Below are 21,085 nucleotides of genomic sequence, written 5' to 3' on the forward strand. Positions count from 1 at the left end.
TGTGTGTGTGTGTGTGTGTGTGTGTGTGTGTGTGTGTGTGTGTGTGTGTGTGTGTGTGTGTGTGTGTGTGTGTGTGTGTGCTGTGATTGACTGGTGTCCTGTCAAGAACTGGTTGTCTGCCTTATGCCCACTGTTTGCTGGGATAGGCTCAAGTTCTATACTGAACAGTATAAAGTGGTTATCAAAGAATGAATGAATATAGTTAACAAAGATATGTAAATTAATCATTGAATATATTGCACATTGAAGTATACTGAACAAATATTTGGTACACTTTGCACTGAAAGGAAAATTTCATGAAAATCACATTTAGTATAAGCTAGCAGACAGCTTTATTATGGCATATGTTCTTATATTGTAAAACATGTGACCATTTAACCTTTAAAATGCCATGTTTCCACTTTATGCATACCTCTTAGTGTAAGAATCAAGTACAAAGCCAAAAATAATGACAGAACAATGGTCTCAGGTACAAAGCCAAAAATAACAAGAGAACAATGGTACAAAAATGCTGGGGTGCCTTCTGTGCGGAGTTTGCATGTCATCCCTGTGGTCATGTGGGTTTTCTCTGGGTGCTCTGGTTTCCTCCTACATTCCAAAGACAAGCAGTAGGCAGACTGGACACTGTAAATTGGCCATAGATGTGAGTGTGTGTGTGTGTGTGTGTGTGTGTGTGTGTGTGTGTGTGTGTGTGTGTGTGTGATATGGAAGAACAGCTGTGCAGGGCTGGCCACCTGGCTGTGTGAACCTTGGGTCTAGATGATTGCCACTGTTGAAGTAACATCTTGACCCCATGTCCAAAAATGGTAAAAGGGGTTGTGGATGGATGGAATGGTCCAAAGATAGGGACAGATATTAAAAATTGTTCTTATAAACTTAGAAAGTTGTTAGAATAATAAGCTTTGCATGAGCATGCATTTTTTTCTGAATAAGAAGTCTGAAACTCAAATGCCTATCACTATTTAGGGACTTCGGTCCTTAATGAGCTGCTAGAAAACCACATTTTTTAAGGAGCAGATTAAAAATAAGAGTGAAAAAATCTAGACATTCTGTAAAATTCTGGATATTTGAAAGGTATGACTATAGTTGTACACCCATATCATAATACTGATATCTCAGGCTTTATTTTATGTAAGCTTCTTGTAACCTTAATACCGAGAGAAGAAATGTGTTCTGCTATAATTCTGTAATCATGCACTGAAGAGCCAAAGAGAAGACCACATATAACAGGAAAACAAAAAAGTGCTACTAGCATCATACACCTCCACTTTACACACCTGTGATGGAGGAACCAGCTATGACTACACGAGCTGTTATGACTCAAACACCACTAAATAGAGAATAGGGGCTGAGAATGAACTTTTGCTTTGCCCACTGGTTATTTCAAATCTTCCCAATCAGTACTGCAAGCAAGTAATAGTTTCTACAGATTGACCTTAACCCCTGCAGAGATGCTAGAGGTATACATTTTGCTGATGTAGTTATTACCCTTCTGGAAGCTGAAGTTAGTTGCCAGCTGCCTAATGCTGTGTGCCAGCACATACATTCTCTGAAACATCAAACTGTATGTATCTTTATCTATTATACTACAGGCAGACTTTTGCTGTTCTTTTTACACGTGTTGGAGTGGAGTATGGAATACTATGAACTCAGTGTCCCTACTAGTACAACCTGAAAAGACAGGGGCAATGCAGTAAAGGCTCAAGAACTAATATCTCAGTTTTGATTGGCTAATCTCTCTTTCTTCCATTCTTTTCTAGAATACAGAGTGCACAATAAAAATAAGAACATGAGCCATAACAAAGCTCTTTGTTAGCTTTCACTGAGTGTGATTTTCATAAAGCTGGCCAAGTAAGAAGTTTAAGATGGTGTGCAGTATTGTTTTATTTACTGATGCCCTTTCAGTTTTAGTGGTAAATATTACTTTTTCTGGAGATGTCTGGGATAATGCATGCAATTAATTTATTTTTCTGTAACTAGATTTTTTTTATTATATCCAGAACTAAATTATGCAGACAAAAGCTTTCATATCTGTAACTAATCACAGCCATAGATGATTTAATTTAACACAAACTGCAAATGTGTAACAAATTAACAAATGTGGCGTACAATAGCATAACATTCAGTTAACTAACAGCAACTATCAGAAAAGATGGAATAATATACAACCTGTATTTCATTTACTTCAGTAAATTGTAATTGCCAGACTCCTAACTAGAATACACATTCCAAACACTATCAGTGCCGGTTAAAAATACAGCAAAACTATTCAAATCTCTCTGTCTTCTGCAAGAACCCTGAGTGTTGTTCAGATTAATAATTTGTAAAACTACTTACTAGACTATGATTTGCAGATATTGTTTCTTACCTTTCTTTGATGTATGGCTGTACAGATGAAAATAATTAAGTTCTCCGTGCTCTCTGCTATTTGAGAGACTGCAGGTTAAACACAGCAGCTGGAGTTTCATATGGAAATAAGTACCACTTCCCAGAGTTTGGCCTGGCCCCCAACACTGAAACCACTTTTTTTTTTTTAACTTTTTTTTTTAACTCTGACAGAAATTATTCATCAAGTTTAACACTTTGTATAGCTCAATGGGAGTTTTATAATGTCATGCTTATCAAAGGAAAGACAAAACTTGAAAACAGTGAAGCAGATCTGAATCAGGATCTCGTTTTTTAAACTGCTATATTGACCACAAAGCTGTTAAGTAAATACAGCTAGGAATAAACATGTAAAAATGCAATGATAATTATTGATGCTTTTTTTAAATCTTTCAGAAGCAGTGAGTATATGTGGCAAACAGCCCAGAAATTTGAATAAGGCAAAACAAATGAGTTGCCTGCAAAACAGCCTTGCTTGTTTCCTGCAGTGTATACCATTGTTTTTATGCTGCTTGTTAACCTAAAATTTAAGAAATAATTTGTGTTAAAGTCAGATATAATTTAGACTTCTATTTACTTCCCAATTCGATAGTTGCAAAACTGCATGTTAAAATGCATTGAAGAGTAACTTGTTGTTTATTTATGGGAAATAGCTTTATTAGCTTTTGTGGTCTGACTTTTTTCCCTACATTTTCCACAGCTACACATTTGTAAGCTAGTCTCCCTTCACAATTAATTTGCATGTTGTCTTATTTTGGGGAGTCAGAAGTAGTGCCAGTTTACATGAAAACAGTCCCAAAATGTCAGAGGTCAGATGATTGTATGATTTACAGGTTGTACTGACTGTTCCATAAAAGTTGCTCACTGTCTCCTCTGGTCAGTGTGATCCTGCGGTTTGGTGAGGGTGGTCATATGTGTCAGTGGCTTTAAGCCAGAGACACTAATCTCATAAAAGAAGTCCTGTTAGAGTACTGAAAGAAAACAAGACGCAAAGAACTAAGGAGTTTCACAAAAGATATAATAGATTAGTATAATAGCTCAGTGGATAAGTTGATAAATTGCAATTTAACTACATATCAAACAGCTGTATTTAACTCCTAGCTTACATTTGGCTACAGCTCAATGTTTAGCAAGTAGGTGTCCCCTTTGCAGTGAGCTGTTTAATGTCCACTAACCAGAATGAAGAGTAACAATAAATGACATCTAGCCAGAACATTTGTTCATGATGTTTTTGTCCCTCTGCCTGCTGACCATCAAATTAACGCTTACTATCAGACTCAAGCCTATTTTTTTTCGAAGAGTGAGGTACTACCCTTCAGATCCACTAGATAAGAGCTGTGTGTGTGTGTGTGTGTGTGTGTGTGTGTGTGTATTGGGGGGGGGGGGGCTGGGCATCATCCAGGTAAACATCATCAGCATACTGGCAGTGAAAGCTAATTTGTATATAAGGCCCTAAGCCCTCACTTTGGGAGGTGATGTGGCACTTATATCACCATAGGGACCACTATTACCCTCTATCAGTTTGTACGTGCTCCATTGCACAGCTAACAAGGGCTACAATCACAGGCTTGGGTGGCCATGCCTATGTTATTCTTTGCAATGTCTCCAGTCTTTTTGACTCCATCCCTGTCTTGTAGCAGAGATCAGGTCAGGAAGGGTAGTATGAGCATGCAGAGACCCCCCCCCCCCCAAGAATGGACATGCTCATCCTCCCACTAAGTACCCAAGCTGTTCATCAAATCTGGGTCATCTGAGCTGCTGACAGGACTTTATCCTTCTATAATACTGGTGCGGCTCTTACCAGAACAATATATTCTCTCTCGTTCAAGCCTGATGGCCGATGATTTGTAACAGCCAGAAATGGGTAAGATGCAAGTTTCCGGCAGGTGTTGTATTTCTTTTCAAAATGTAGTTGGTGTTTGTGGGCTATAATCTATTATATAGTTTCATATAAATAAAAAGTAATTCTATAATTTTCACAGTGAGCAAGCTTGCTTTGTCACTAGTTTGCTCATTAAAACATAATATACAATTCTAAGATTATACATTTCCATTAGTGTATGATTCAGGAAAACACCTTTTTAACTTAACACTGCTGCAGATGGAATTTGTGAAATGGGAGGTCTATGTAAAACATTGGCAGGGGGAAAAATGACTACATTCAAAACAATCTTCCTTTTACTGAAAAAAATGCCTGTAGATTCAAAACTAAAACGAGATTCTGAAGATCATGATCACAGGGATAAGGAAATTCTGTCATTATTGAAAAGACCACTGATGCTGTTTGTACGCAGTCAATGGCAAAGGGAATAAAAGAGCTCAGTTAGAGGAGAGGCTTACGTCATGGTATAGTAGGAGACATGTGGTGCGCACATGAGGTTTCACCCATCACTTACAGCTACCAGAAACATCCTACCTCCCACAGGGTATTACGTTTATATTTGTTAAACTCCCAAATGAGACACGAACAGCAATTTTCAGAATAACATATGCATTTTCATATTAAAGACTTGTTTATTTATATGTGTCTGATTTTTATTTTATCTATTTTATTTTTTTCTTCTTTTATCATAAGAGGTAGAAAGATTTCCAGGTTATCAGATGTGAAAAAAAATGTAATGAAAAAACTGGAAAATAGAAACAAAGATTTGAATTATACTGACCAAAATTAATCAGACCACAGGTAAGCAAGCCTGATTTGTCTTACCTTTCTGCTCAACAGCACCTGACACAAAAGGAGACATAAACAAATGACAGGATACCAGATGCACTGCAGTAAACCAAAATGACTCTGACATCTAACATGTTGTGTTTACCTGGATTGTAGTAATATAACCTAGAGTATATCACTCAAATGCCACTCAAAGGAATTAGAAGCACCCTCTCTTGTTCACTAGTCAGTTTTTCCACATAGAAAAAAATTTACTTTCCTATGTACTTTTCTTCTGTTTTCCTATTAAACACACAGAGACACTGCTGTTTATTCAAAGTACTACAATATTCACTTTTAGTTATAACTTCGCTCCTTCGAGATTCACTTTTTATCAATTTGGACCTACTTAAAGGAGCAGACTTTAGATCAGCAGGAGAAACTGATTGGAAGGGAGGTTTTGTTAGAGCTTCTGATCTAAAATGCAGGTACCAAGGATGGAGAGGTAGGATGTTTTACTGGAGAGCACAAAAGAAATCAACCTGTGGGAAAGGCTTTGCAGAGTTTGGGTGAAGCAAAAGAACAGTAGTGAATATAGAACAGAGATAAAACAACTGGAACTGAGATCTTTAAAAAAGGGTAGGAGCAAACTACATAGGAAAAATGGGAATTGTGAGAACAATACATACAAGGGGAGGAATGAGGTTTAAAAGGAGGCAGGACTTAAATGAGCTATGTAATGTCTGACTGAAAAAGATTGGATAGATTGTAAGTGATGTATAATGTTTGGAACTGGGAGTGATTTTGTATGGTTTGTGATGTAAAATGCTTGCAGCTAGGATTGTGTTGGTGCAGTTTGTTTTCATTTATATAAATGTATGATTGCCCACATAGTAAGTGATGGTTTCATAAAGATATTTCTTGTTTAAAAAAGGCAGGCATTACATAATTTATGTAATGCTGCTTAGGTTATATGACATATAGCAATATATGTGAAGTATAATGTTTGTTATGTTAATTATAGTTTTTATATGAATGTAAGTTTGCCTATGTCACAAGTGATAATTCAATAAAGGTATTTGAAAAACAAAAGGACAGTGTCAATAGCTGAACAGGTAGGACAGTTGTCTTTGGCGATGGAAGACCAGGTGCATTCTATTCCAATGTCAGGTGACTGGCTTGATGGCACTGCAGTGCATCATTTGGGGATACTGCTCTCCTGAGTGTGTCATCCTAAAGATGAGATGTCAAACTAAGGTTTCATCTGGTTGAGTTTGTAGGAGTTTAGGTGAATGTAAAATATTACATGGCACCTATCCAAAAGAGTAAGGGATCCTTTATTTAACGCAACATAAAACATTATTTACATGTTTACAAAATATACATATTTTCAGGTACATACAGTATATACACATTTCTTTTTTTTTACCATTTATCATTTTTCTTATAACATCTTCATTGTTATTCTTCCATAACTGACCTCCACTCCTTCTACAACCATAATCTGATTTTTTGCAACGTCTGAAAAAAATCTATTTCCCATTACACAAAATTTCATTCAGTCTTTCATTCTAAATATCCCATATTAAATAAAATAATTTCTTATCAGCCCTTCTCACATATTCTTTCTTCTTATTCTTAAAATATCCATACATAATTATATTCCTATCTATATTGTTTACGTCATTTGTGTCTTTCGGCTTTTCCCGGTTAGGGGTCGCCACAGCGGAACTCCGGTCCGCTAATGATTGGCAGTTGATTTTTACATACCGGCTTGCCAGGCCTGATGCACAACCTTCAATGAAGGTACGCCCATTCACGCACATCTCCACGCAGAAGACACTCTAGCTGAGAATCGAATCGGACAGCATCTTACTGTGAGGCGACAACGCTACCGCAGCACCACCTGTTTACGTCATTAATATTCTGAAAACATTTTTCAAACAACTATTTCCAGCGTTTCATCTCTCTTTTACATTTCAAAAAAACATGCTCTGTTGTCTCTTCCTCCCCATGAAATAAACACTCTTTCAACTTTCTTTTTATATGGCATATTCCCCTTTCTGGTAACTTATATATTACCAGTCTCCATAGGAAATCCTAACACTCTACTATCTTGGTAGGTCATGTTTTCCTTACTTTAATGGTTTTTATCACCATAAACTAAAAATTTCTCACTGATTTACATAATAATATTGTTTCATCACACTACCCGTGGTGGTGGTGGTGCTGCGGTAGCGTTGTCGCCTCACAGTAAGACGCTGTCTGGTTCAATTCTCAGCTAGAGCATCTTCTGCGTGGAGACATGCGTGAATGGGCGTACCTTCGTTGAAGGTTGTGCATCAGGGCTGGTAACTCGGCACGTAAAACTCAACTACCAATCATTAGCGAACCGGAGTTCTGCTGTGGCGACCCCTAACCGGGAAAAGCCGAAAGACACAAACTAATTGTTTCATCACACTATTATACTGCATCCTTATATCTTTGTCTATATCATCAATTTTTATTTGCCATGTTAATATTTTACTTGATTTTTTTTTAATTTCTTCATTTAGATATTCTTGTTTCTCTTTTACTTATTCTTTTCATCTCTAGGAAATGTTGTACTTATAATTAAAGATTTTCACTATTAAATTCTCATTCTCTTCCTTTTCCCACTTTAATATGCTTTACAAGTTTAAAGACGCAGAATAAACCACTGGATTTAGAAACCACAGTCCCCTTTATCTCCACTCATATATGTAACACACCTGTTTTCACTAGATTTAACCTTGAACCTCATATGAAAGAAAACACCAACTGCATAATTTCCTTTTCATATTTTTATGCGGTCATTTAAAAATTTAATATATATGCTATTTTTCCCCATTAATATCAATTTCACCAGATAAACTTTTTTCTTGAATGCTAATTTATATGTCCTCTAGATAACACATATTTCTTTCATTAAACCCTCCCATTTCACATAACTATATAATTTACCCAATTTTAATTTGTAGCAGAGACACTTAATTCATTGAGAAATATACACCTCAATTTTCACATCACCCAAACCTTACTTTTATTTTTATTCAAGGTCATTGCCATTTCTTTAAACATCCATTTAGACAGATCAGCACTTCCCTCATTCATATTTTGTACTTGGCAACTACAACTATATCATCTGCGTATGTCAAAAGTACTGGAATCACCACTTCCTTTGCATCAGATATCTAACAATCTTTCATTTTGTAACTACTTCACTCACTAACGCGTTCATCACTAATGCAAACTGGGACATCCTTGTCTTATACCAGACTTCATGCATATTTAACATAAGACATATCCAATCTTCACTCCTTTTCAAAAAAGAACTGAAAAATACCTTGCCAACGCTCCCTCCTATAACTGCCACCATCCCACCTAATCTGCCACTACCACACTGGAACTATTCCCTTCATATATTATATATACTTACAATCCTGTGAATCTATAGCTACGCCATTGAGCACTCTTAAAAAACAAACATTCCTCCCAACTTTGCCCCCCTATTTTACTTCTTATTTCCCTGGCCACCCCAACTCCTTCCTCGTGTCCTTCTCTTCACTCTATCTTTGCCACCTCTCCTTCCACTCCACCTACTATAACTGACACAACTGCCATGCTTTGCTATTCTCTGCCTCTTCAATTATTCTTCACTCTTCTCTGCACTCCACTTACTATTCTTCTATTTTTTTCCACCAATTCGACCTCTATCATTTTGTTGTTGTACATGCACAAAATGCATACCTTTAATGATTTCTACAAGGCATTAATGTTGTTACTCACGTCTCTTTATCTTTCCCTTTTTAATGTTCTTAAACTTGCAATGTACCTTGGTTTGGTTATGATATATGTGTATTATTTTTTGGTATAATCTTTTTATCATGTGTTTGTGAAGCTTTGTCGATACTTTTAATGATTATGTAGAAGGCATTTATGTTGTTACTCACATGTCTTTTTATCTCACCCTTTTTATGTTTTCAAACTTGCAATGTAACTTGGTTTTGTTATGATATATGTATATTATTTTTTGGCATCATCTTTTTATCATGTGTTTGTGGAGCTTTTCTCCTTGGGTCACCACTGAAAATGCACCCCCAGCCCAGTGGACTAACCCTGTTAACAAAGGACAAATAAATAGATAGATAGATAGATAGATAGATAGATAGATAGATAGATAGATAGATAGATAGATAAATATTTCTTTACTCAGCCACCTGTTCACTAACATTCTTACTTTACTATTTTGACATGATAACATATACAATATCCACTATTCCCTATTCTGTACCTCTGCATAACATCTCATAAAGCGTTATGTCATACTGTATCAAATGCCTTACTAATATCACTTACCATAATTTTCACATCCTCCATTTTATTCATTTCATCCACAATTTCTCTCACAACTAATGACAATTCTTGACACCCCTTCCCTTTTTTTATCATATATGCCTTCTTCCATAATATCCCTCATCCTTCCTTTAATTCTCCTCTGTATTAGTCTTATAAAAATGTAATCTGTGTTATTTAGCATGATGGGTCTGCAATTTTTATTTCATTCTTCTTATCTTCCTTCCAAACAAATTTTAATATCCCACTACATAACTCTTCATAAACAAACCCTTCCTTCAACCATTCATTCAGTACATTTACAAAATACACTCTTTGCCAATCCACTAATTTCTTGTACATTCTATATCCCATACCATCTGTGCCTGATAACGAATCAGCATTTACTTTCCAAAATACTTAATCCAATTCAGTACAGGTGCTCCCCTACTTACGAACAGGTTACATTCCTGGGGGGATTGCTGTAAGTCAAAAATATTCATATGTCCAAAACACCCTTGACGATTAATGGAATGTGCTCAAAATTGTACCGGCAACCACCAAAATTGTACCAGTAGCTACCAAAAAAGCACCAAAAAGCACAAATATGCACAATAAAATTAAAAATGCTGTTCTGTAATCATAAACAGAAATAATCAGTTTGATTAGTGGAGTGTTTAATTCATTGCCAATAATACTTGACAGTAGTACTATATTTTTTGACAGGTTTGTATTTTTGACCAAACTTGAACAGTAGATTAATCTCTATTGTAATAGCATAATACTGTACACAATACCTAGCTAAAGGATGGTGATAAGTACTCAGATGGAACGCCATCAGGAACTGGGAATATTCAAAGAAGCTCCTGTGGATATAGATGGCATTGGTTCTTGTTGTTGTTCTTGTGTATTGTGCCCCACCTCATCTCTCTTGAGATACCTATCAAGAGATGTCTGCACAGCTAATTTTTTCTTATCCTCGTAAATCTTCCTGTAGCAGGCAATAGCTACATGAATAACTGCACACACTTTTGTAAACCTTTCAGTGTTTGGGTCCTGAGACTCAAAAAAAGCAAATGCCTTCTCAATCATGCTGAAATCTTCAGCCAGCTGCTTACAGGTGAATTTCTTGGGTTATGCAGCTTTGTTTTCCTCCACCGTGACTTCCTCCTGAGCCCCTTGTGACTCTAGCTTCATCAAATCCTTATTGCTCAGCCCCTTACTGTGGCATTTCAACACTTCATGGATGTCTTCTTCTTTAATTTCCATTTGCAGTTGCCTGCCCAGTTCCACTATCTTGTTGGCCACTGAAGTCACTGTCCCTATAATTCCATTCAAGCTGTTTGCAAATTGTGGGCAGAGCTTCTTCCAAACACCATTCATGGTAGTAGTCTTTACCTAACGCCAGGAAGCATCAATGTTCTTATCTGTCTTGCAGATGTTATAGTTCTTTTAGAACTCTCTCAGTGCCACTCCACTGCCCCCTTCTGTCAGCCTGTGAAAAAGTTCTGTGCAGGTAGTAAGGCTTAAAGGTTGCTATGGCACCTTGATCCATCGGCTGAAGGACAGAGGTGGCATTGGGAGGCAGGTACACCACCTTGATGTTGTCATGAAAATTGTCCAGGAATGGTGGATGGCCTGGGGCATTGTCTAGGACAAGCAGGATCTTGAAGGGCACTTTTTTGTTGCTACAGTACTTTTCCATATCAAGTGAAAAGGAATGGAAAAACCAATCTTCCAAAAGAGGTTTTGTCATCCATGCTGCTTTACCCTTAGACTTCCACACAAAAGGAAGTGAAGCTTTGACAACGCCCCTGAGGGCCCTGGGGTTTTCTGAATGATAGATTAACATAGGTTTAATTTTGCAGTTAGAGGAGTGTAAATCTGTCCTTTGATGCTTTAAACCCAGGCATTGACTTCTCTTCTTTCGCAATGTATGTACATTCAGGCATCTTCTTCCAGTACAAACTGTCTCATCGACATTGAAAATCTGCTCTGGTAAGTGACTTCTGTTGTCAATAATTGCTGACAATATCGTGGGAAACTCCTTTGCCATTATCATGTCCACACTGGCAGCCTCTTCACTCATCTTTATGTTGTGCAAGTTTGACTGAGCCTTAAATGTATGGAACCAGCCATGGCTAGCTATAAATGTTTCTTTCACAAGAAAAATGTCCCAACGATATCCAGGTAACTCTGCAGCAACTAATAAACAATCCAAAGGCAAAAAAAAAGCAAAGGCTTGTGGGAAATGTCAGTTTTGTATGTATATTGCAAATGGTTAGGACTTTAGACACCTAGGCACAGGGGAAGTGTTTAAGATCAGGACAAGTGCAACATATGATAGCTCTCACGTTGTTTATTTGGCTGTATGTCAAGTGTGCAATAAATTTTATGTTGGCAAAACTGACAGACAGCTAAAGGACAGAGTGAGAGAACATTTCTACCATATTAAGAAAAAGAGTGCATTTAATGTGCTGGCTAAACATGTGAGTGAAACCAATGAACAACATATTTTTAGGTTTTTGGTTTTGGGGAGATGTTTTGAGAACCAAAGGGGAGGTGATATTAGAAGTAGAACGGAAGGGTTAGAGGCTGATTGGATTGTGAGATTAAGGGCAGACATAGGACATGGCCTTAATGACCATGTACTTTTGAGACCCATTCTAAAAACAAGACCATTACGTAGATAACTCCATGTTCTTATGGAACATGTATTAAAAAATATTTTTATATGTATGTTTTATATATTTTTTTATATATTTGTTATATTCTCTATATGTGTTTCTATGTGTTTTTATGGAAAATTCTCTATACCTTTAAATGTTAAATAATTGATCATGTGACTATGATTAAATGGTGTTTTAGCTCAATATGGTGTACACTTGAAGAAGCATCCTGTGAAAGCGCTTGTGTTTGTTGTTATTAAATCTTTTTGAGAACCTGGAGCCTTGCCTTTGCTTGTTTTTTGCCTTTATAAATATTTCTTTACCAATGTTTTCACTGTCACCATGTTTATTCTTTAAATCTTCAAATAGACTCATGGCCTTCTGCCAAAGTAAGTTAAGACTTCTAAGTATGAGTTGTTGATACTGGTCTTCCATCCACACACTCAATAGTTTTTCCATTTCTTCCATCACCACACTTTGTCTCTTACTAGTTATCATGGAATGTATTAGTACAGAACCTTTCATATGTTGCATAATGCGTTCTTTGTCTTATAACTGATGAAATAGTTGAATAATACATCCCAAGTGAACTTGCTATGTTTGCAGTTTTGTCTCCTGAGTCACTTTGCTTTATAATGTCCGCCTTAGTTTCTATGGTAATATTGCAGCTCTTCTTGCATTCACCACCATTACTACTGGCTTCTTTCACACATTTTGGAGGCATGTTGGGGTACTACTGTACTATGGTTGTAAAAATAGCCACAGTGCAGCAACATGTTTGGGGTGCTACTGTTCAAGGTGGTAAGTCACATCGCATAGAGACAAGTACAGTATGTTGTGTTTGTTTACAGGCTGAGGACTGATCACTATCGCCACCTCTTCCATGACATTTGAACTTCAGACAGGTTTGTTCATAAGTCTGAAAGTACATAAGTTGAAAGGGTGTAAGTAGGGGAGCACCTGTAATAGAAAATTATTTTTCAAATTCTTCCTTAACCCGTTATGGAATTTTTTTTTTACTTTCCTTTCTCTCTTATTTTGCACATGCAAAATCCTACTGTTTTCCTACTGTATTCCATAGTACCAGAATACAAAGGTGACTACCCCCTTTCAATCTATCTTGCTGTTTTAAAAACAGTGACTCCCAACTAAAACATAACTTTTCAGACAGGTAAAACTTAAGTTGCCTACTTTCACATCTAACTTCTCTAGTGTACACTGCAGTGTTTAGGATAAACATTTTTTTTTCATCTTACCTTTAAGCATTCCTGTGACTAGCACTTGCTCTAATACCTGTTGGAAAGCACTAGGAAGCCTTAAACTCATACAAACACTGAACTCTCCTTGTTAACAAGGAGAAATTAACCATAGGTACTTAGCCTGTAATTGCAAAGTACCTTGCTAAGGTAAGGGAAAACAGCTCCTGTACTTTACATGCCAAGCCAGGCATGTCCAAGGGTCAGCTTCCGGTGATTTTTCCTGTCCACCTAGTGAATGTGGGCATACTGGGGCAATGCAGCAATTGTCTCATGTACACAGACAACCCTCTCCTCCTACCACCCAACACTACAACCTGTGAGAGATATACTTACATAGCCAAACTGGAAGCAAAGCTCTCTACACCCAAGATTGTGCTAGACAGTCAAGAGGAGAAGGTTAACACCTGCATTACACCTCAAGCAACACATAGCCCTTCTAAACCCATACCACAAACACCCACACATAGCAACACTAAATCCACATATGTGGAGGCCCTTAACTGTAACCTGCCCAAGCAACAAGGACCTCCGAAGCTGAAATGCAAACAAACACCAGTCACAACCAAAGTGTCACATAGCTCTCAACACCAGTGTGCCACCCAGCAACAGACCCTAAGGCAAGACAATGTACCTAACACTTTAGTCATAGGTGACTCTATAGTCAGGCACACTGATGTCCCACTCACCAGGCTGAACAAGGAGAAAATTACAGTCAGCTGCCTGTCGGGGTGCCAGGATCTGCCACATAACACGTGCACTCAAGTCACTCCACAATAAGCACAAATATGACTCTGTCATTGTCCATGTTGGAGTGAATGACTTGAGACATACCTCCCTGGACTACATGGAAACAGACATGAAAGAGCTCTCAGATCATGTGGCCCAGGCAGGTATGACCCTAGCCCAGAGTAGCATCCTGCCTTCTCCCAGGATGATACCACAATATAAGGACAAAATGACTGACTTCAACAATTGGCTAAGCTTCTGGTGTCATTCAAAGGGGATCCAGTATCTGTCTGCCTAGGACAACATGATCGACAGACCACAATGCTTTGACAGAGATGGTCTGCACCTCTTGCCCCTGGGATCCAGGTTACTGGGTAAGGCTCTTGCCAGCCCTATAGTGCCTTTTTTAGGCAAAGTTCAAAGGATAAAACCACCACCATAAAAGGTACAAGCATGCAAAATCTGAAGGTAATGCTACTCAATGCTAGAAGTCTAAACCTCAAAATGCACTCTCTCGAGGCACTTCTAAAAATGGAGAACATTGATATCTATGCAGTAACTGAGACCTGGTTCAAGGCTCCAGAGAGCACCCCCTGCAACACCAGGCAACAACTCTTACCACACTTTTTGGCCACCAAACCAGAATCGAAACACTAAAGGTGGAGGAGTGTCCATATTCACCAAGGATATTCACACCACGAGGCTAGTTGCCCAACACAATGTATCTGAAATTCTCCAGGTGCAACTAACACTAGGTAAGACAGCAATCCAAATTATAGATTGCTACAGATCCCCCACCATGCCCCAAGATACTCACTACACCTTTCTAATCATACTGGAAAATATTAAGATATAACCAAATACCCTAATACTGGGTGACTTCAACTACCCTGCCATTAACTGGGAAAAACTACTCATGTACCAACACCTTTGCCCAACGGTTCTTGGAATTCATAAATTCCAATGCCCTGGATCAACTAATCCATTGTCCCACCAGAGGCTCCAATATCCTAGACCTGGTCATTACCAACATGGGAAATTGATGCTCCACACCTATGGTCACCCCCTCATTGGTCAGGTCAGACCATAAGCTAATCACCCTTAACATCCACATCCTACCCCCACCCCACAGTAAGGAAACCTCCATAAAAAACTTCTCCAAAGCCAACTTCATGCTACTCAAGTCAGAAGTGACAAACTTCACGACACCCATGCAGACGAGAACTGAAAGTTCAACTGCTGAGTCCTACACTAAGGCACTGTACGAGCACATCCACTCATGCATGAATCGTGCTATCCCAAATAGAACCAATATGCTCTCCTCCAAAAAAATGAAGCCAATCTGGTGGTCCCCTGCCATAAACAAACTTTACAACAAAAGGAAGAAACTGTTGCAGAAAAGAGGAAAATGTCAGGATGCAAAAAACTCCCTTACCAGCCTCAGTAAGAAGCTGAGATCCCTCATAAAATCCTCCAAAGCTAGTTACAAAAATAAAATTGCCAAAGATTCCAAAGACAACCACAAGGCATTCTATAACTATGTCAAGAATTTAAATGGCAGTGCTCAGATCTGCTCTGAGCTACAACAGAATGGCATTAAATATACTGATCCCAAGGATATTGGCAATATCCTAGCAGATCGATTCAGTGCCATCTTCACCCCCTCTCACCCCCTAAATGGCCCATCTCAATACTGGAAGAATGCCAACTTCCTGTAATAATGGCCACACAGGTTAAAAACACACTCTCCAAAGGTAACAATACAGCATCCATGGGACCAGATGACATCCCAGGCAGTGTACTACATGAACTACAAAATTAACTGGCACCTCACCTAAGTGTCATGTTTAATCATAGCCTCACCTCAGGCTTCGTGCCCACTGAGTGGTGCACAGCTACAGTTATCCCACTCCACAAGGGGGGATCCACCTTGGATCCTGGGAACTACCGCCCCATCAGTCTGACGAGCCTGATCTGCAAGACTATGGAACGTATTATCATGGAACTTATAAACAAAGACATTGGCAACCTTCAAAAACTGGACCCCACCCAGTTTGGGTTCATGAAGGGCCGATCTTGTCTCCTGAACCTGACTGACTTCTTTGAATCAGTCTTCAGAGTCGTGGATGAGGGTAAGGCGGTCCACAAAGCCTATCTGGACCTCGCCAAGGCCTTTGACACCATCCCCCACTCTGGAATCATAGATAAACTTACTAAGGTGGGCATTGATCCCTATGTCACTCGATGGATTGCCAACTGGCTTACTGACAGAACCCACACTGTAAAAGTAGTTGACTCCAAATCCAGCTGCAGACAAGTGACAAGTGGAGTACCTCAGGGTTCAGTCCTGGGACCACTCTTGTTTGGCATCTACTTCTCTAAAGTACAGGCTAATACTAAGGGACTCTGGCTAACAAAGTTCACAGATGACTGCAAACTGAGAGCCATTATCGAATCTCCAGATGATGTGGATACTCTACAAAAGGGCCTTACAGAAACAGATGCTTGGTGCCAGAGCCACGGGCTCAAGCTCAATGCCAAGAAATGTATAGTTATCCCCTTTGGGGAAAAACATGTACCCATGAATTACCACAAAAGTGGCAGTACACTAAATACCGAAAGTGTGATAAGAGACTTAGGGACACAGGTGGACAGTGTTCTCACCTTCGATAACCACATCGCCACAACAGTCAAGAAATCCTTCTATGTGACACACCTCATCACTAAGGGCTTTTCATCCAGAAAAAAGGAGGTCATTGTCCCACTGTCCTCATCCCTCATTAGACCCATTATAGAATACAACGCCCATCAAGACACCTGCAACAACTGGAAAGGCTGCAGAAATACCTCACTAAAAGAATCACAGGCCTAAAGCAGATGCCCTATGCTGACTGCCTTAAAAAAACTCCAGCTACACTCTGTGGCATATCGTCTACACAAAGGCGATTGCTGCTTAACATAGAAGGCCATGTCAAACCCTGAGCTGTTGGACATGCTACACTTAAAGAAATCCCAGTCCCTCAGAGCCACACGCTCCAGGGATCTAAACCTTGTCATCACAATAAACAAAACATGCTGGAGGGATAGGTTCCTGACCCAGAGACTCCCCATACTCTGGAATAGACTGCCCATACATGTGAAGCAGAGTGCCTCTTTGGCCCTCTTCAAAAGGAACCTTGACGATTGGATGGGAGAAAGGAAATTCACCCCAGGGATCACGTCAGTCGCCCTGCTAGACAGGGGGTCCAGGAAGTAAATATTATGGGAAGAAATAGCCAGGGAATTGTTATGGTTAGGCTTGTATAGGCCCTAGGGCTGATAGCCTAGTACCAACCTATGAACCTATGTTTTTCACATTTCAAAGTAGCTTCCAACTACCTCCTCATTCCATAAGTTTCTTTCATCTCTAATTCTCAAATATTATGAACAGTTTCACACAAACCCATATCCTCTTCTTCCAGTTCATCAGTTCTAAATTGCAATGTATCATAATTTTAACTTTTAAATTACTACCAGAAAACAAATAATTGTTCCAAGGATAAATGTCCTTCTTTTTGTTACACAGTTTCAGAAATTTCATCATAAATTCCTCATTTTCAAATGTTAAGTCACAAAAAGTCTCTGTCCCAATATGTATAAAAGAGTGAATTTCTTGAGCCTTAAAACCTCAGAACAGTTACCAAATTGCCCCATACATAATATTTGTCTATTAGTGTGTCAAGTTTTGCTCTTATTCTCACAGTTGGCCTTCTCTTCTTTTTAAAAACAGTCTTACTTACAGTTTGTTGCTGTTCTCCTTTTGTGCTTGCTGTCACTGCTGCATATGTTTTAGTTACTGCGTTATCTGCTGCCATAGAAACACCTTCTCAATTTGCTGCTGCTTTTTTGTTTTACTTTCTGTCATTGCTGCATAAGCTTTAACTGCTGCATTCTCTGCTGCCACATCCTGTGGTTCCTTCTCCACATTATCATCTCCAGCACTTCCAAAATGTTATCAAAAAAGTTATCAACCATCTTACTTCATGAAACAGCAGAACTGTCACCTGAATCATACTTCTCAATTATTTTAACAAAACATCTGCAAGCCCTTCTGATACCAGTTCTCTTATCTACACCACTTCAACAGACACACTTCCTTCTCCATTTAGACAGCAAAACGCTGCATATTTGTATCATCCACCATACAGGAATCTTTGTTTACATTCTGATGTGCCATATCAAACAAATTTTTTTCTCCAACTTCTCATTTCCCGTTTTCAAATTCTGCATATCTTTTCTCTCCTCCTCCTCTGTGCTGCTGCTTGCCTTAGACCTCTTCTCTGTTGCTGTGGGAGCACTCCAGCCGAAGTAGGAGAAGTTACCAGATGCCTGGCAAAATTTCTCCTAGTAATATAAATATCACCTGAAAAAAGGCTACTGCTTGGTAGGACTAATATGGTCAACAAAGGTTAAGTAAAATAAAATAAAAACCTCAAGTCCAAGTCCCTGTCTTTAGTTTTTTCACAAAAATATATCAAAGTGTTACACAAAAATTGGTTTGAAAATGGTTTACCCTAAACAAGTACACCTAATAAAGATTAGCATTTTTGAAGTAAATTTTAGTGACCATCACTAAAAACACATTTCCAAGCTAAAATATACATTTTTTTCCAAATTTTGCTAAAATTAAAGTTTTTCCTCAGAGAGGTACTTATCTGCAGCCTTGGGGGAGTAGCAGCCAACAATCAATCACTCAAAGCCTGAAGGGAGAGCGTATTTTGATGGGAAGAAAGGTCTGAAGATTTGGAAGCTTAACCATTAATTTTATATGGCTTTCCTTGAGTCCTTTGTGGATAGAGCATGTGGAAGGTGCCCTAAAGCTTTGCATGCTGTCTGGCCATACTATCCTTGGCGGGATATAACCCATATAGCTTAGACTCCAACAGTGATCAAATGCTGAGCATCTATATTTTTTCATGTAGTAATCATGTTCTTCAGAGTTATGAGGACAGAAGTAAGTGTTGTGGATCCTATGTGGTGATTATGATAGCGTGCCGGAAATGCATTTCAACCTGGTTTTCCACACAGGACTCACAGGGAAAAACAAGATTATAAAGGAAGCAGATTCTGTATTTTTCTATCAGATTTTCTCTGAGCTTCAGCCACGTCAGCCATGTCTTCTCTCAATTTCCTATGCTGTCGAACTAAAAATAATTTCAAATGAAGATCAGTATGATGAAGTACAACCCTCCCGGGCTTAAGTAGATTTTAAATTTGAAGAAGTTGTTTTGTGTTTGCACTTGTTTCCTGCCTTTCCTGTTACTAGTCTAGCCAAGGTACAGATTTGATGTGTCCAGGACTCTTTGTACGCTTCTGAGCCCCCAAGCCTTTCTGTGTTGGAGGGAAGCCTTCTAGCTTATCAGTGGGAGTGGTAAGCATTAGGTAGCCTATCTACCAAAAGAGGAGTGGTCCCTGGCCCAGAAATTATATCTATTGGCTGTTTGAGCAGTTTTTTCCATCTCTTTCAACTTTCTGGTTTGAAAGCCGCACTTGTGCCTGTTTCCCACCTTTCCTATAACTAGCCTAGTCCGGTTACAGAGTTGCTGTTTCCAGGATTGTTAGTAATCTTCTGAGCCCCCCAAGCCTTTCTGTGTTGGAGGAAAGCCTTCTGGCTTATCAGTGGGAGTAGTAAGCACTAGATAGCCTGTCTACCACAAGAGGAGTGGTTCTTGGCCCAGAAATTGTAGTTTATTGACCATTTGGACAGTTTGTCCATCTCTTTCAACTTTCTGGTTTAAAAGACCACATCTGTGCTTGTTTCCCATCTTTCCTGCAACTAATCTACTGGGAAGCACTAGAAAGCCTTAAACTGATACAAGCCTTCTAGCTTAGAAGAGAGACTTTGGAGTGATTAAGTATCAGTTTTCTGTACTTTCTTGCTGTACGTAACTCTTTTCTGCCTAAATGCTGATTTTCCAGCATTTATTGTGATTCAAAAGCTTGTTTTTTTCACATATTGTACTTATTTGACTGCCTGCACTTTTAAAAAGTCATTTTTTGTTTAAATAGTTTGTTTAACTGTTGTAGGCTACACACTAAAGTGCGATAGCCTTTTCTGATCGTTTGTAGTCGTTTAAAGCTTTTTTAAGTGTATTTTTTTACTGATTTTGCCTTATCTTTTCAAAAAAAAAAAAAAAAAAATCCTTGTTTCCTGCCTTTCTAAGCTAGTATGGTCTAGTTTTCAGGCTAGTGATGAATTCAGGGCTGTGTTACAAGTTTCTGAGTTGACCATACCTTACTTGGACAGAAGGAAGTTTCTCTGTTCACCTGTGAGAAAGGAGAGATTTGAGTAGCCTATCTGTCCCTGGAGGAGTGGTTCCAGCCCAGAAGTTAGTAGTTTATTGGCCATTTTGGGCTAATTTCTATCTCTTTCATTTCCCTGTTATAAAAACCACATTTGCACGGTTTTGTGCGCTGGGCAGTGCCGGTTAGCTAGGGTTAAATTATTCCCGGCTCCACTAAGTCTCCTCTTCAGTTTTTTCCTTTGAAACTAGTCTAACTCTCAACCTAAGCACTCAAAAAGCATCCTACAGCCCAGCACTTCCTCAGACCTAATAGCAAGCACTAATATACCCTGACACTTGATTGCCCAGCAGAGTAAGGCTCTTTATTCACCTCTCACCAACCAGGCGACTAAGCAGCTCACCCTACTATTCAGGCATGACCAAAGGGCAATTTTAGGTGTACTCTCCAGTCCAGCTGGTGAATCTGGGTATCATGAGGCAAGAGGCTTTGCAAGAGACGGCTTGCAGCTGTCACCCCTAGGCTTTCTAATACTGGCCTTATGTACACAGACAACCCTCTCCTCCTACCACAAAACACTAACATATGTGACAGATGCAATTAAACAGCCTAACTGGAGGCTAAGCTGTCTCCACCCAAGACTGGAACAGACAGTCAAGAGGAGAAGGTTAACACTTGCACCACACCTCCAGCCACATATAGACCTACTAAACCAGCACTGGCAAAAATATACATAAATACACAAAATCATACTCAGAGGC

At 38.9% G+C, this 21,085-nt stretch overlaps 1 protein-coding gene across 1 annotated transcript in view; it reads right to left on the minus strand.

The window, feature by feature from the left end:
• The window catches only part of IL17D (interleukin 17D), a 239,888-nt gene extending 237,208 nt beyond the window's left edge, over positions 1–2,680 (minus strand). The window contains exon 1 of the mRNA XM_044073190.1: positions 2,369–2,680. The gene's annotated coding sequence lies outside the window, so the exon portion shown is untranslated. The remainder of the gene's footprint in view (positions 1–2,368) is intronic.
• Positions 2,681–21,085: the final 18,405 nt, after the last annotated feature.

This window comes from Protopterus annectens, chromosome 5.part1 (assembly GCF_019279795.1).
Source record: "Protopterus annectens isolate FY-2018-M chromosome 5.part1, PAN1.0, whole genome shotgun sequence".
Taxonomy (NCBI): domain Eukaryota; kingdom Metazoa; phylum Chordata; order Ceratodontiformes; family Protopteridae; genus Protopterus; species Protopterus annectens.